Genomic DNA, 16,484 nt, shown 5'->3' with positions numbered 1-16,484 from the left:
AATGGAACCGACAGATAGAAAAGGCAATGGAACGGCAACGTGCCCTCCAATTTCCATGTGGCACTATGCCAGGGCTAGCACTCACCCTGATCCCACTGACTAAGAAGCCAACATGGTGGTGTGGGATCAGGCCTTTGGTACTGCTGGAAGCAGATGTTAATGCCCAACCTCGGCCAGGCTGAGGATGCAGGAACTTTTGTGTATGAATCTCCTTTGCAGCCTCTTTGACTTTCTCAGATGTTCCCATTGAAGGGTCAGAGGATTTGTGTTCTGTGCAGATGTGTACAAAACCCCGTCCTGTGTAGGGTCTGCTGGCCAATGTCTGCCAGCCTGGGACCTGCCAGCTCAGCTGGTAGAGCCTGGCAGCCTTGAATTCCCCCAGGGAAACAACCTTGTGAAAGTGCTGTGCCCATAAAGGAGTTCCCTAAGAAGGACAGGCATCTACCTGAGCCCCAACGTCTACTGCTGGTTGCCCTTTTCTGCTTCTAGAGTAGTCAGCACCAACTGTCTCTGGCTTTGCTTCATTTACTATATGTAATTTAATGTTCTTCTTTGTTTCCCTCATGCTTAGTTGTCGGTGGGGTGCAGGGCCATGAGAAGACTGTCTGACTACTTGTATTTTCTTTTTTCAGACTCTAGCCAAAAAAGATTGGGCTTCTAAGAGTTCCCTAGAAGTAGCACCAGCTCCTTCCCAGGTATCCAGCTCACACCCTGTCCACTCTCCCTTCCAGCATCCACTCTCTGCCCCTGTGGGACATGGGAGTCTGGGCAAGGGGGACCTCTGGTCTGACCCGGTGAACAGCAGTTCTTCTGTTCTGGGCTATGTCAAATCCTAATCTGAGGTGCTTGGCCCTAAACCCATCTACCCAGCTCAAGAATCCCAAGTGACATGCTGCCTGTCTATGAAACCATCCCAAGTTGATCTCAGCCTCAGGAAAGGCCAGCTGAAGAGGAGCACGAGGGCAAAGTATGATGTTGCCCAGAGCATAGTGTTCACTGGGTACAGTTGCCCTTGGGTTGCTGAATGCTGGGGACCGTGGCCTGAGGCAATTAAAGGCTTCTTAAACCTTACAGAGAAATAAGATTTATATAAAGTCCAAATCTGCCTTCTAATGGCTAAGTGGACATCTGTCTGCAGCATCTCAGTTCATATTTCCTGACAGCCTGGTTCAATTTGTCCTATTCGCTGAATTCTCTCTCTTCTTTTTTCTCCACTGGTCTCTGCAAAACCAGATCCAAACTGCACAGAGATCAGTGAAGAGATTCACATTGACTTCCTGGAGCTTTGATCCCACTTCTTTCTCTGGTCCCAAATGCTCTCCTCACAAGAAATGGCCCCTGCATCCTCCTCCCTCTCCCTATTGCAGCACCTGATTTGCCATCTTAAGCACTGGATGGTGTTCTTCTGCTTCTCCTTTGCTAAGCAATTGGCTTCTCGGGCAGCTTTTGGCTTCCAAAGTCTCACAGGTAACAATGTGCTTCACTTTCCAGGCAAGCAAGGAGTCCAAGCCCAGCACTAGCCAGGCACCACCAGCTAAAACCCACACTGGGAAAGCAAAGGAGGCTGCAGCCCTACCAAGGAAGGTAGGAAATGATCTTAGCGGCAAAATCAGTGTTACATTTGCCATCTTGCAAATGAACATTTCCAAGTACCTGACAGTTGCCCTCTTCAGACTCCTGAAGGTTTTGATACAGAATCTTAGTTTAAAGGGTGACCCTGACCCTCCTCTTGAATCTGATTGATGCTAAAGGATTTCCAAGCATTTTTTCTTCATTGTTGTCTTCTGTAAAGACAGATAAAAGCATTGAGAAGTCAATGAATGGCTAGCCTTTAGCTTGCCACCTTTGTTTCAGTGTTTTGTTCTTTATTTATTGCTTTGCTTTGTTCTGCTTTGGCTGTGGGCACAGAACCCTTGGAAGAGTGTCTGACCACTTGCATTTTCTTTTTTCAGGCTCTGGGAAAATGTGTGCCTGCTTGTAAAAAAGGCCAGGAACTTCAAGCAGCCCCTTCCCAGGTACCCTGTTTTCCTTTTCAGGTGACAGCTGAACACAGCTCTGGCTCAGTAGGGAGAATTTCTTCCTGCCCATGGGGATGCCATGTCTCCAGGCCTAAGGAGAATCCATAGCATTGTGAGCTCTGCTTGAAAATTACTCCCCATCCAAACATGTGTGATTAAGGGTGCAAGGCGTAGTCCCTTGTTTCAGGGTGTCAGCTGGTTTTCTGCCCACAGCAGGGGCTGTTCTTCTGCTCAGGGCTTAGCCTTGTCTTTTGGGAATGGGTCCTGGAAAGGAAGCTGAGCAGGAGTTGTTCTGAGTTAGGGAGACCTTGAGCTGGAGAAGACACTATGTTTGGTTTGGCCTGAGAGAAAGGTCCCTGTGTCAGTTCATTTCTGAAACTTTGTGAAATAGCTCTGCTGGGAACAGTCCCAGGGGTGGGGGGTCTGCCTCCTCTCTGCCTCTTCGCAAATCTTTCACATTCCCTTGGACTCGCTTGCCCCTCTCTCAGTTTTGAGATTGAAATGCATGCAAGTCCAACAAGTAGCAAACTGTTCAGCTTGTGTCTGATGCATCCAGCACTGGCTAGCGGATGCAGAGCAGCCTGGAAGGCAGAAGTCAGCTCTTCGACACCCATCCAGTAGGAGCAAATGCAGCAACAGCAGGAGAAACCAGTGCTTGTCCTTCCTTCACCTGCATCTGAAAGGGCTGGTATGTGATCCTTGTGTGTGCCCTCAGACTAGGCCTGTGTTCCCCACTAGCGACACCCCTTGGTGCTTAGCATCCCCACTGTCTGCAGCAAATGAGCCCTTGGCAGGGAGATGCCCTTGCCCTGCTGGTGTGGGAGCTGCAACCTGAGCACCCAGCTTCCCCCTGTACACATTGTGGGTTAGAGCCCTCCTTTGTGGTGGAGGGTGCAGAGCTGAGGCTTCCCTGTGGTGCTGGGGACCTGTGCCATGCCTGGCTGTAGCCCAGAGCAAACCCAGAAAATCACTTGGGTGCAAGCTCGAGGGGTTTCCCTGTGAGAAAACCTCAGGTCCCAGAGTTGGAGAGTCCTTGGTTAGTCAGCAAGTGCCATGGTGCTTGGTAGGTGGGTTTTACTAATGACCTGAACATTTCAGAGTGGAGATAGCACTGGTGCTGCTGTGTCTGGAAAGCCACCAGGACAGGCAGATGAAAGTTTCCCTCACAGCTGTCACGTTACTCCTTTGGACCCAGTCGAGGATCCCTTCAGGCTGTGGGTACTATTTACCCCTACCAATGGGGACAATTCACACTGCTTGAGGCTGGATTTCCCACACGTGTGCCCGGCAGGCAGCAGCTCTCAGTGCTTTGGGAACTGCAACCCATAGGGCCCATCCTATCTCCCTGATGGGAGTTTCTGACTTGGGATGCTCATAGTATTAGTCAGGACCAACTTCTAGCCAAACGGATGGGACTGCAATGTGCCCTCCAAATCCCAGCTGGCACCACAGTAGTGCTATCACTCACCCTGGCCCCACTGCCAGGGAAGCCAACCTTGTGATGCGGGATCAGACCTTCGGTACGGCTGGAAGCAGAGGTTTATGCTCAGCCTCCCTGCAGGCTCAGGATTCAGGAAGCTTTTTCCATGCATCTCCCTTTGCAGCCTCTTTGCCTTTCTCAGACACTCCCATTGAAGGGTCAATCCTGCATAAGGACTGTTGGCCATTGTCTGCTAGCCTGGGACCTGCAAAATCCATTGGCACGGCCTGGCAGCCTTAAATTCCCCCCAGGGAAATAATCCTGGGAATGTGCTGTGCCCACAGAGGAGTTCCCTAGGAAGGACGGGCATCCACAGGAGCCCCACTGTCACTGCTGAATCTTGCTCTTTTCTCCTTACCCAGGACACATAACGAACTGTCTCTGGCTTTGCTTCAATTTCTATATGTAATTTAATGTTGTGCTGTGTTTCTTCCATGCTTAGGTTTGGCTGGTGGCACAGAGCCATGGGAAGATTGTCTGACTACTGGTGCTTTCTTTTTTCAGACTCGGGCAAAAAAAGATCCTGCTACCAAGGATGACCAGGATTTTCCACCGACTCCTTCCCAGGTATCCTGCTCACAGCCTGTCCACTCTCCCTTCCAGCATCCACTCTCTGCCCCTGTGGGAGATGGGAGACTGGGCAAGGTGGACCCCTGGTCTGTCCTGGTGAACAGCAGTTCTTCTGTTTTAAGCCACGTGAAATCCTATTCTGAGCTGCTTGGCCCTAAGCCCGTGCTACCCAGGTCATGAATCCCAAATGACATGCTGGCTGTGAAAGCATCTCAAGGGGTTTTCGGCCTCAGGACATGAAAGGCAGCTGAAGTGGAGCACAATGGCAAAGTATGATGCTGCCCAGAGCACACCGCTGACTGGGTACTGCTGTCTTCTGGCTGCTGAATGCTGGGAACCGTGGCCTGAGGCAATAAGAAGGCTTTTTAAAACCTGACCCAGAAATAAGATATATATTAAAATAAGTCCAAATGTGCCTTCTAATGGTTGAGTGGATATGTGTTTCCAGGATCTCAACTGAAATATCCTTAAAGCATGTTCTGATTAACACCCTGTTCACTAAATTCAGTCTCGTTTTTTCTCCACTGGTCTCTGCAAGACCGGATCCAGACTCCACAGAAGTTGATGAGGAGATGCTCATTGCCTTCCTGGGGCTTTGGTTCCACTTCTTTCCCTGGTTGTGAATACTCTCCTGTCAAGAATTGCCCCCTGGATCTTCCTCCCTCTCTATGGCAACTGATATGGCATCTTAAGCACCAGAGGATGTTCTTTTTCTTCTCTTTTGCTAAGCAAATGGGCTTCTCAGGCAGCTTTCTGGCTTCCAAAATCTCACAGGTAACATTCCTTCACTTTCCTGGCAGTCAAGGAGTTGAAGGCCGGCTCTTACCAAGCAGCGTTGCTGAAGATGCCAACTGGGAGAGCAAAGCAGACTGCAGCCCTACCGAGGAAGGTAGGAAATCTTCTAAGCGGCAATATCACTTTTTCATTTGACATTTTACCAGTGAAGATTTCCAGGTAACCGACAGCTGCCCTCTTCAGACTTCTGAAAGTTTTGATACAGAATCTTTGTTTAAAGGGCGACTCTCACCCTCCTATTGGATCTAGCCGATGTTAAACATTTTCCATTCACTGCTTCTTCTCCATTGTCTTCTATAAAGAGAAATAGGATGGAGAAGCCAATGAATAGATAGCTTCAGGTTTGCCAGCTTTGCTTCAGGTTTTGTCCGTGATTTAATGCTCTGCGTTGCATTGCTTTGCTTTGGCTGGAGGCACAGAACCCTTGGAAGCATGTCTGAGTACTTGCCTTTTCTTTTTTCAGGCACAGGGAAAATGCGAGCCTGCCTGCAAGGACGGCCAGTCAGTTATAACAACCCCTTCCCAGGTACGCTGGCTCCCATTCAGGTGACAGCTGAGTGCTGCTCTGGCTCAGTAGATAGACTCTGTTCCTGCCTGTGGGAACTCCTTGTGTCCAGACCTAAGAAGAGTCCATTGCGTTGTGAGCTCTCCTTTGAAAATTACTCCTTGTCCAAGCACGTGTGATTAAGGGTGAAAAGCACAGTCCTTGTTTCTGGGTGTCACCCCATTATCTGCTCAGGGCTTAGCCTTTTCTGTTGGGAATGAGTCCTGGAAAGAAAGCTGAGCACCGGTTGTTCTGGGTTAGGCAGACCTTGAGCTGGAGAAGGTGCTATGTTTGGCTTGGCCTGAGGGAAAGGTCCCCATGTCAGTTCAGTTCTGAAGCTTTGTGGCAGAGCTCTGCTGGGAGGGGTCCTGGGGTGCCAAGTCTGCCTCCTCTTTGCCCCTTGGCAAATCTTCCCCACTCCCTTGGACGCCCTTGCCCTTTTCTCCGCTTTCAGAGTGAAATGCCTGCAAGTCCAACAAGTACTACACTGTTCGGCTTGTGTGTGATGACACCCAGCACTGCCTAGAAGCCCCAGAGCAGCCCGGCAGGCAGAAATGAGCTATTCCGCACCCGTCCAAGGGGAGCAAATGTGGGGCGCAGTAAGTTCCTGTCCTTTCCCCGCCTGCATCTGAGAGGGCTGGTGTGTGATCCTTGTGTGTGCCCTCAGACTTGGCCTCTGTTGCCCATCAGCTTCACCCTCAGTACTTCGGAGCCCCACCACTTCCAGCAAATGAGCCCTTTGGAGGAAGAGCCGCTGTGCTGCTGCTGGGGGAGCTGGTGCCTGAGCACCCAGCTTCCCCCTGGACACCATGCGTGTGAAAGCACTCTCTTGTGCCAGCGAGTGCAAGGCTGGGGTTCCCCTGTGGTGCTGGGGACCTGCGCCTTGCTTGGCTGCAACCCAGAGCAAACCCAGAAGTCACTTGGGTGCAGGCAGAATCTGCAAACTCAAGGGGTTTCGTTGCGGGAAAAGCTGAGGTCTTGGAGATGGAGGGAGCCCTTGGCTGGTCAGCAAGCGCACTGGTGCTTGGAAGGTGTGTGAGGCTAATGGCCTGATCTTTTCAGCGTGGAGACAGCACTGGTGCTGCTGTGTCTGGAAAGCTGCCAGGACAGACAGAGCTGAGTTTCCATCCCAGCTGTCACGTTGCTCTTTGGAACTCAGTCTAGGGACCCTACAGGCCATGTGTACTTCTTCCTCCTACCAGTGGGGATAATTCACACTGCCTGAGGCTGGATTTCCAACATGGGTCCCTGGCAGGCAGCAGATGTCTGTGAGGTGGGGACAGCAACCCATGAGGTGCACCCTGTCTTCCTCTTGGAAGTTTCTGACTCTTGGGATGCTTATAGTATTAGTCAAGGCCAACCTCTAGCCAAATGGACTAGACAGACAGATAGAAAAGGCAATGGAACTGCAATGTGCCCCCAAATTCCCATCTTGCACCAGGCCAGTGCTATCGCTCACCCTGGTCCCACTGCCTGGGAAGCCAACCTTGTGATGCAGGATCAGACCTTTGGTACAGCTGGAAGCAGAGGTTTATGCCCAGCCTCCCTGCAGGCTCAGAATACAGGATGCTTTTTACACGTATCTCCCTTTGCAGCCTCTTGGCCTTTCTCAGACGTTCCCACTGAAGGGTCAGAGGATTTGTGTTCTGTGCAGACGTGTATAAAACCCTGTCCTGCGTAGGGTCTGCTGGCCAATGTCTGCCAGCCTGGGACCTGAAAACTCAGCTGGTAGAGCCTGGCAGCCTTGAATTCCACCAGGGAAACAACCTTGGGGTGTGGTGTTCCCAGAGGAGTTCCCTTGGAAGGACGGGCATTCACCTGAGCCCCACCGACACTGCTGGATCTTGCCATTTTCTCCTTACACAGGAAAAAGAACCAAGTCTCTGGCTTTGCTTCAGTTTCTATATGTAATTTGATGTTGTGCTGTGTTTCTTTTGTGCTTAGTTGTGGCTGGGGACACCAAGCCATGGGAAGATTGTCTGACTACCGGTGCTTTTGTTCAGGCTCAGTCAAAACAAGAGTCTGCTTCCAAGACTGGCCAGGATGTTCCACCAGCTCCTTCTCGGGTATCTTGGTCACACCCTGTCCACTCTCCCTCTTTGCCCCTTGGCAAGTCTTCCCTGTATACTAAGATAAGTCCAAATGTGCCTTCTAATGGCTGAGCTGACACCTGTCTCCAGCACCTCAGTTGAAATTACATGATTTGATTAACACCATGTTCACTGAATTCTCTCTCGTGTTTTTGGATTCTGTCTCTGGGGGAGCTGGTGCCTGAGCAGCCAGCTACCACCTGGGAGAGAGCCCTGTCCTATGCGGGATCAGACCTTTGGTACTGCTGGAAGTAGAGGTTTATGCCCCAGCCTCCCCCAGGCTCAGGATGCAGGAACCTTTGTGCACGTATCTCCCTTTACAGCCTCTTTGCCTTTCTCAGATGTTCCCACTGAAGAGTCAGGGGATTCGTGTTCTGTGCAGATGTGTATAAAACCCCATCCTGCCTAAGTAGTATTGGCCAATATCTGCCAGCCTGGAACCTAGAAACTCAGGTGGTAGAGCCTGGCAGCCTTAATGGGTATCTATACAGGTTTCTTAATGGGTGTCTATACACATTCTTAAAACACTGCAGTGTCACATGTATTGAGCACCCTGTGTTCCAGAATGGCTACTGGGCCACTTTAACTAAACCTCGTTCAATGAGTTTTTATTAAAGTACCCTGCAGCCAATTTGAAACATGAGATGCTTAATACACGTGACAGTGGGGCACACTGGTGCTTTCTAATTAGAATAGATCACAGCTAATTTATCGAGTATGCTCCCATGGGTTGTACATAGAACGTGTCAGAGCACATGTATAGGCACCCAATGGGTGAAACTCCCGGACAACTAGGCGGCTTTTGTCGGCTGGTTAGAGACGTAGCTGTGGCTGGAATTGTTCTGAATGGTACCCTTGGTTTAATGGCACAATCTCACCTGAGCTGGTGGAGCAGAGATGAAGCCGTTCCTGTGGGAGCAGGTTTTGGAAACTGCTTGACCAGTTAAAATCCGTCCCAGGGAAACAACCTTGAGAATGTGCTGTGCCCACGGAGGATTTCCCTAGGAAGTACTGGCATCGGGCTGAGCCCACTCCCTATCACCAGGTCGTGCCCTACTCTCCTTACAGAGCAAACAGAACTGACTGTCTCTGGCTTTGCTTCAGTTTCATTACATGTGATTTACTTCTGTTCTATGTTTGACTGATGCTTAGTTTTATTGGAGGCACACAACCCTTGGAAGACTGTCTGACAACCTGAGTTTCCTTTTTTCAGACTCTGGCCAACCAAGAGCCTTCTTCCAAAGATGGCCAGGCTGATTCATCAACTCCTTCCCAAGTATCCTGGCCTCCCTTTCAGGTGACAACTGCCTGCTGCTCTCACTTAGCAGGTGGAATCTCTTTCTGCCCCTGGGGACTCACCCGTGACCATGGGAAGTGTCTGAGGATTTGATTTTTCAGGTGGTAGCCAAGGCAAAGGTATTTTTGGGGGGAATTACTAGCAAGTAATTACGAGTGTGAACCATCTCACTTCAAAAATAGTGAAGGGAGGTTTTACTTCTGTTTTTTCCTTTTCCCCGTTTTCTTAAGCCATGAAATTGGAGGATTTTGAAATACCATCACAGACTGCTTTGCTTAGCCCTAATATGCACTGTTTGACAACAGAGCCTAGTGCAAAAAACTCTGTCATGCCATCGTGCCTGTAACAGCCTTGATTTCACATGCATGTGACAATTAACTCCATCACCATGTAGAAGCACTGACTTGCAACTCTAAGAGTCTGAAATACAGACCCCTGCCCTGCCTTCTGCCCAAGTCCAGCCTAACACGGCAACCCCCTCTCTCTACTCAGGGTCTACCAAGGGTGCAGGAGAGACACGCCTGCAGAGCAGTCTGCCTGCTGCCCTGTGGGCATTTTAGACCCGCTCATACAGGGAGCCTGACTGAGTCCCCAAAGACATCTGCTGAGGTAAGGGAAATGTTTAGGGAAAATACCAAGTGACACTTGTCCAGAGAGAGCAGTGAGGGGAATGTGGGGCTTCTCCTACCTTCACTTCCTCTCCTTAGAGGCGGACGCGGGGATGGTTTTCCATGGGGACCCAGGCCAGGTTCCCCAGGCAGCAGTGTCCAGGACCCCTGGGCTTGTGGCCAGCACAATTCACAGAAGAGAGACCACCACTGGCTAAAACAGTTGCTTTGCAGAGTGGAGCTGAATTTCCATGGTAGTAGTTGAGACTGCCTCAGCTTAGGTATGGGAACAGGAAGGGCCCATCGCAGACAGTGCTGGAGCCCAATGCTGCGTGACCTCTGCTGGGCGGCCGCCAGGCCTCCTCTCCTCGGTGTTCCCAACGTCTCGCTCCTCCATCATCGGACTGGATCTTTCTGCAGGTCACATTCATGGCCAGAGAATGTCATCAGGTCAGGGGGAAGGCTCTTGGCGCTCCCACCATCTGCTGTGTGAACCTGTTGTGTGTAGCAGGGAGCCAGAGGCTCCTGGCACTCAAATGAGAGGGTGCAGCACATCAAGGAGGCTGTGTGCAGCTGCAGCTAAAGAGCTGGTGCTGGCCATGGTGTGTGGGTGGTGAGCCATGTGACCGGAAGGGGCAGGGCTCGGAGGTATATAAGCCCAAGGCCTGAGGCAAAAGGGGCAGTCTTGCCCTGCATGCTAGGGGGGAAGGGGCTCCTAGGAGGGCAAGGTTTCAGGGAACAGTGCCATGGACACCCAAGTGACCCAGAGGTGCTAGATAAAGCAGCTAAAGATAGGGTGAGCATCTTTCCAATGTGATGGGCTAGCTGGCAGTGACTTAGCCCAGGGCAAAAGATGATTGGAGAACTTGGGATTCCCTTTCCTCACCAATCAGGCCCCAGAGACTCACCCTCCATGTCCCGATTGGCCCTGTGGGTCACTTGGAGGGGGATAAAAGGGGCAGCGCAGCTGACTCAGGGAGAGACCAGTGAGGGACCACAAGGAAGGATCTTCAAGGAGCTGGCAAGAGCTGGGCCAGCGGGGCGGGAGCAGTTGCCCCAGAAGAGCCTGAAGGAGTGCAACCTGCAGGCAGCACTGGGGTCCTCAGCAGCGTGGCGTGCGGCTGGCAGGAGAGGCTCCCTGCTGGGCTCCAGGATCCCCTACCAGCGGCTGTGGCCAGCAGGAGAGGCTCCCCTGCTTCAGCAAGATCTGAGCAGCAGATCTCAGATCTGGGAACCTCTCAGACCTCTCTGAGAGGTTCCCAGCTCTGCTTCCAGCTCCTCCAGAGACCAGGCAGCTCGACGTGAGGCTGGGGCTCCAGGAAGGTCAAGACCCCTAGCAGCTTAGAGCAGTAGCAGCAGTGGTGACTGCATAGCAGCGTTTCTGCCTACTGTGTGGGATACCTGAGTTCAAGTCCCAGCTTTAGTGACTCGGGGTGAGTGAGCTAACAAGGAAAAATTCCTGTTGCAGTGGAAAGGGGCCATTGTGTTGTCTCCCCTATTTTGTGCCTTTTGTATTTCCAGTAATACCAACCAGTATAGTTTGTTCTGCTGTTTGTTTTACATTTTGGTTAACCCTGTCTTTTCTCAACTGGATGAATATGTCCATGATTTTAAGTGTCTAACTTTTGTTGAATCCTGCCCCTTTGGGGCACTGTAGTGTCCCCTCTACCCCCCTGGTTTATACTGATTATGTTCCCAGTATTGTTCCCTCATTAAAAGGTATATAGTTAAGTCCCCAGTGGTGGTCTGGCTCTGCTCTATAGGGGGAGGAGAGCCCCTACACCTCCCACAGCACCTGTGCACCTGCTTTGATCCCTTCCATTGGAGAGGGGGTACCTCTTGGAGTACCGCCTGGGTTACACCTGGTTTAGCTGGGACAGTCCCAGATTTAAGAGACCACCGGCCTAGCCAGCTGAAGAGAATTATAATGGGTGCCCAGAAATGCAAGGGTGCAGGACAGAGTCGGATCAGCATGGAGCGGTGACCCAGACCCCTGCCAGCTTGTGAGAATGCGGGGAGGAGAGGTTGGGGGCAGTGTCCCGGATCTCATTATGGTCAGCCTACCTAAGGGGAGGTATGGCTTGTGGTGAGGCATCGACCCAGAGCGAGGGTAAAGTTTAGCTTGGGAAGCTGTTTGCTTATATTTGCGTTACACTGAAGTCCAAGACTGGAGGACTGGGTTGTGGCTGTGGGGATGGCATTTAAGCCACAGGGCACCCAAAATAAAGCCCTGCAAAGGTGAGAGACATTAAAGGGCCTGAGCAGCATGAGAGCAGCCTAGCCTGGGTCAGGGTCCCTGGGGGCTGGGACGCAAGGCACCAGCCTTGCCAGGGCTAGTGCCAGGGGCCCAAACAGCTTGAGATGGGTAAGGGGTCCAAGCAGCCTGAGAAGGGCAGGAGAGGACTTAAGTCCAGAACATGAAGTCCAAGGCTGTGGACCTAGGCTGAGGGAGCACAGGCAAAGAAAAGGGGCCGAAGCCAGGAAGGCCGAAGCATCCACAAAGGTTTGAGGCCTCTGGGGTCCAAGTTTTGCGATGGAGCCAGGGCCCCCGAGTGATGCATAGTACCACCCACAAGGCATGGGCATGGCTACACTGGCAGATGGAGCCAAGATTATGCCCCAAGGTGATATAGTGGCTGAGGACAAGCCTAGTACCAGTTGGGTGCATGGAGCACAAGACAGCTGAAGGATTGAGGCTCACTCCTGGATCCAGGGGCAGCCTCCCACAATACTATCAATCCAATCCAGGTATAGCCGGTTTGAAATAGCTCCTGTCCTACTCCTTAAACACCATGCACCAGGTTAGTGACAAGACCCCATCCATGGTTTTTCCTCTGGTGGGTGGGACACAGCCCCGTAGCCAGAGCTGTAGGGTCAGACCAGAAATGCTTTATTTGTGAACTTACAAAATGCGGGAAATGAGCACCCTGCAGTCTATGAATCCCCAGCACAGGCTGGAAAAGGGCCATGAATACATCCCATGGCATCCAGCCAGTGGATAGGAGAACACTACGGAGCTAGGAGTTGTCCGTGTCCAAGTGCTCTCCTACTCAGAGCTATTCCCAGTGAAAGGGCACAGGACTCTTCTGCCTGGGGTGGCTGTGGCCTGGATCAGCAGCATCAGTAACCCTGCGGTGGTGGGGGTCGTACTGACACTGCCCCAATCCAAACCCCAGCAATCCACCAGATGTGTTGTGCTGTCACAGTCCAAGATCTAACTCTGTATTTTCCTTTCCAGGCCTGCATCGCTGCAGATCCCAGCCCAGGGATCTCGGAGACGGGCACCAGCTGGGGAATGAAGGAATTGCCTCGCCCATTGGTGAAGTTGGAGAGTCAGAAACTCAGGTTTCCTGGTCCAGGGAAAAGTTTTTATTCAGCCCCTTGGCTGCAGGAGTGCTTTGCTGGGAGACACTGTTGTCCTGCTGCAGGGCAAGGGGCTATGTGATCACCCAGCTTCCCCTGGCACCACATGGGCGAGACCCTCTTCTGTGTAGAGACTGAGTGTTGGGTCTGCCCTGTACTGCCAGGGACCTGTGCCAGGCTCAGGTGAAGCCTAGGGTAAATCTGGGCGGTCACTTGGACCTGGGGAGAATCTGAATGAGTTTCAGCAGTGGCTCTGTGACCTCTACCCTGAAACTAGGCTGGTACTACTCGCCAGCCACATGTCTTGGTGCTTAGGAACCCCATGGCTGGGACTCATGAGAAGTGTTGGGCCCATCTTCTGGGAAGGGGCCCTGGGTAGGAACCGACAGCAGGTCTGTGGGAGGACCAGGAATTGAAAGGCTGGATGAAAAGGCTCATTAGCAACAGTCAGCAGCTTTGACTGCATCCTACCTGAGAGCTGACTCCGTGCTCACCCAGGCACACCCAGGGGCATTGCCAGGAGTGCCTGTCAGTGGGAGCGGGACTGTGGCTTGGGCATTGCTTTGGTTTTAATCAAATGCTGCATCTTCTCGCTCACTGAAGTCATGACACCATGTCTTTTACTGCAGACACTTAAGATGCTACTCAGGGCTGTACGCTGGCAGTACCCATGCCCCCCAAGGAGGGTTATGAACCAGTGACCTCCCATTGCCCTCCCAGTAAAACACAATAACAGCAGAACCTCAACAGCTGCTCGGTGGCAGAGGACCTAGGGGCTTGGTGTCTGCCTCCTTTTTGCATCTTGGGAAATCTTTGTTGTCACGCTGGACTCCTTTACCTCTTGCTACTTCGGGACTGAAACATCTCAAGGTCCAACCAGTAACAGTGACCAACTTGTGTCTGGCAGCGTCCAGCAGGGCCAACCCACTGTAGTGGAGCATGGCAGGGAGGAACAGGTGGTTGGACAACATTTTAAACTGAACAGCTGAGGCAGCAGGAGGCACAAGGTCTGATCTTGCATGTAAGTTCTTGTCTTCCTCACCCCAGCTGAAAGGGCTGGTACGTGTCCTTGTGTCTGCCTGTGTCCCTCCCCAGCCACATCTCTTGGCACCTAGAAACCGCACTGCTTCCAGCAAACGAGCCCTTTTCAGGGAGATGCCCTTGTTCTGCTGCCGGGAGAGCTGCTGCTTGAGCAGCCAGATTCCCCGCCGGATACCATGTGTGTGAGAACCCTCTCCTGTGCTGGGAGAGGCCAGGCTGGGGCTCCCCTGCCCTGCTGGGGACCTGGGCTAAGCTCAGGTGGAGACCAAGGCAGGACCAGAAGGTCACTACGCCCTGGGCAGCATCTGCAAGGTCAAGGGGTTTCCCTTGGGGGGGGGCCCTCAAGGCCTGGAGGTAGAGGAACCCCATGCTTGGTCATCAACCACCTTAGTTTTTGTAAAGTGCCTTTTGCCATGTCTGGAAAGCAGCAGAGGTAAGCAGGCAGAGGTAAGTTAACTTTCTGGATGTCCACTTGTGTCTTTGAACTGTCTAGGAACCCTTCAGGCCACTACCCCCACCCTGTCCATGGGGACACTTCACACTGCTTAAGGCTGGATTTCTAACATGTGTCCCCAGCAGGCAGCAGCTGTCAGTGCTGTGGGAACTGCAACCCATGGGGCCCACCCTGTCTCCCTGATGGGAGTTTCTGACTCTTGGGATGCTTATACTATCCCAAATATCAACTTCCAGCCAAATGGATGGGATGGACAGATAGGCAAGGTGATGGAAATGCAACGTGCCCTCCAATGCCCATGTGGAACCAATCCAGTGCTATCGCTCACCCTGGTCCCACTGCCACAGAAGCCAACCTTGTGATGCGGGATCAGACCTGTGGTTCTGCTGCAAACAGGTTTATGCCCCAGCGTCCCCCAGACTCAGGATGCAGGAACCTTTATGCACGAATCTCCCTTTGCAGCCTCTTTCTCAGAGGCTCCCACTGAGATGATTCATGTCCTGTACACACACGTATAAAAACCCATCCTGCCTAGGGACTGTTGGCCAATGTCTGCAAGCCTGGATCCTGCAAGCTAAGGTGGTAGAGCAAGGCAGCCTTGACGGGTGGGCAAAACTCCCAAACAAGTCGGAGACTTTTGTCAGATGTTTATCATACAGTTGGAACAGAAATCCTAAAGCTCCTGTGGAAATGCTCTCCATGCAGCAGCTCCTGTATCTTTCCACCTTTCCCAATTGCATCCCTTGAGACGGGAAGTGGTGGGTTGGTGCACAGTCTTCTCTTACCCCAGTCCTAACACAGCGGAGCTCCAAGGCACCTCTTGGACTTCACAGTCCTGTGAGCAACATCATGTTAAACTTTCCAGGCAGGAAGAACTTGGGGTCCGTGTCAACTTGGACCCAATGCGAAGGAGGCGTTCCAGTATCTCCTGGAGTCACTGGAAAAGGTATCACGTCTCTTACTGCTAACAGCTTTTCTAATTCTGCGCTCCAGCAATGGCCCGTGGTAAGAACGTATTCAAAACTGCCCTTTCATGTGCTGGCCTGGAACATCTTTACATGGCACCTCAGCTTCATGTATTACAAGGGAACTGAATTAAACTTGATGCCAGATTTTTCTTCCTCTTCATGAAGTCAGGGGAGACAGGCAGGTGAGGGTGTTATGTGTTGGGACATGTGTGTCTTGAGGGTGTTATGGCTGGGGACCTTGACTGTGCTGTGCCAGGGCTCCTGCTGGGACCACACCGGCGGTTCCTGTCTAGAGGGTCGTACCCATCCGCTCCAGGTCAGACCGATGCCACATTTGGGGTCAGGGAGGAGTCTGACCCCGTGCTCAGATCGGTGTGGACTGTCGGGGTGGGGGGTTCCTTCCTTCCTTCCTTCCTCTGTAGCGGGAAGTGTGGCTCGTATCCAGCATCTCTTGAGCGTATATCGAACATTTCATAGAAGATACCCTGGACTCATTCAAGAAACGTTTGGACGCCTATCTTGCCGGGCTCCTGCGACCCCAGCCGACTTCCTGCCCCTGGGGCAGGGGGCTGGACTCGATCTTCAAGGTCCCGTCCAGCCCCAATGTCGATGAAGTAGGGGTGCACCTTCGGGGCCGGCACCGATAGCCGATTCTTTTTTCCTAAGGAGGCGTGCTGGCCGATAGGGCTGCCTCCAGCTGCTCTGCGTGTTGTGGGGGGCGGGGAAGGGAAGATCAGCCCCCCCCTCCCACCCCACCGGGTCAGCCTGATTTCCCACAGGGACGATTTTCCTTATATCGGTGCAAATCCGATATGGGACCAATACATGGTGCAGCTGCAGACCCGAGCAGGAGAAAGGCGGGATGGGCCGTGGCCAGCACCGCCCCACAACCAAAGCAGACGACACCCGTGTGTGTTTGGGAGGTGATTGCGGGGGTGCCCTACCTGAGGTGCCGCAGCCGAGGGGGTGCCCGGGGGGGGGACCCCGAGGTGCAGGCGGCGGTAGAAGCCCAGGCACGGCTGATGGCGCGCGCAGCCGAGGAGCCCGGTTTCGTCCTTGGCGCCGCATGACGTAGTGCTGGTTGCGCGGCTGCTCATGCTGTTGCCTCCGCGTCGGAAAAGAATCCCCCGGCCCCTGCCAACCCTGCCAGGGACCCCGACACCTCGCACGCGGGCAGGGGCAGGGGCTGGTCCCTCCTAGGAGGGTCCCCTAGCGGCCGGGCCGGGCCGGGCCGGGGCTGGGTAGGGGACGCTGCC

General features: G+C 52.7%; 1 long non-coding RNA gene across 1 annotated transcript in view; it reads right to left on the bottom strand.

The window, feature by feature from the left end:
* Positions 1-16,478, bottom strand: part of LOC112551747 — a 30,133-nt gene extending 13,655 nt beyond the window's left edge. The window contains exon 1 of the long non-coding RNA XR_003096060.1: positions 16,173-16,478. This is a non-coding gene — a long non-coding RNA (uncharacterized LOC112551747). The remainder of the gene's footprint in view (positions 1-16,172) is intronic.
* Positions 16,479-16,484: the final 6 nt, after the last annotated feature.

Source organism: Alligator sinensis, unplaced genomic scaffold (assembly GCF_000455745.1).
Source record: "Alligator sinensis unplaced genomic scaffold, ASM45574v1 scaffold463_1, whole genome shotgun sequence".
In the NCBI taxonomy this organism is placed as follows: domain Eukaryota; kingdom Metazoa; phylum Chordata; order Crocodylia; family Alligatoridae; genus Alligator; species Alligator sinensis.
Note: the sequence above shows the minus strand (reverse complement) of the source record. Positions and strands in the feature narration are given on the sequence as shown.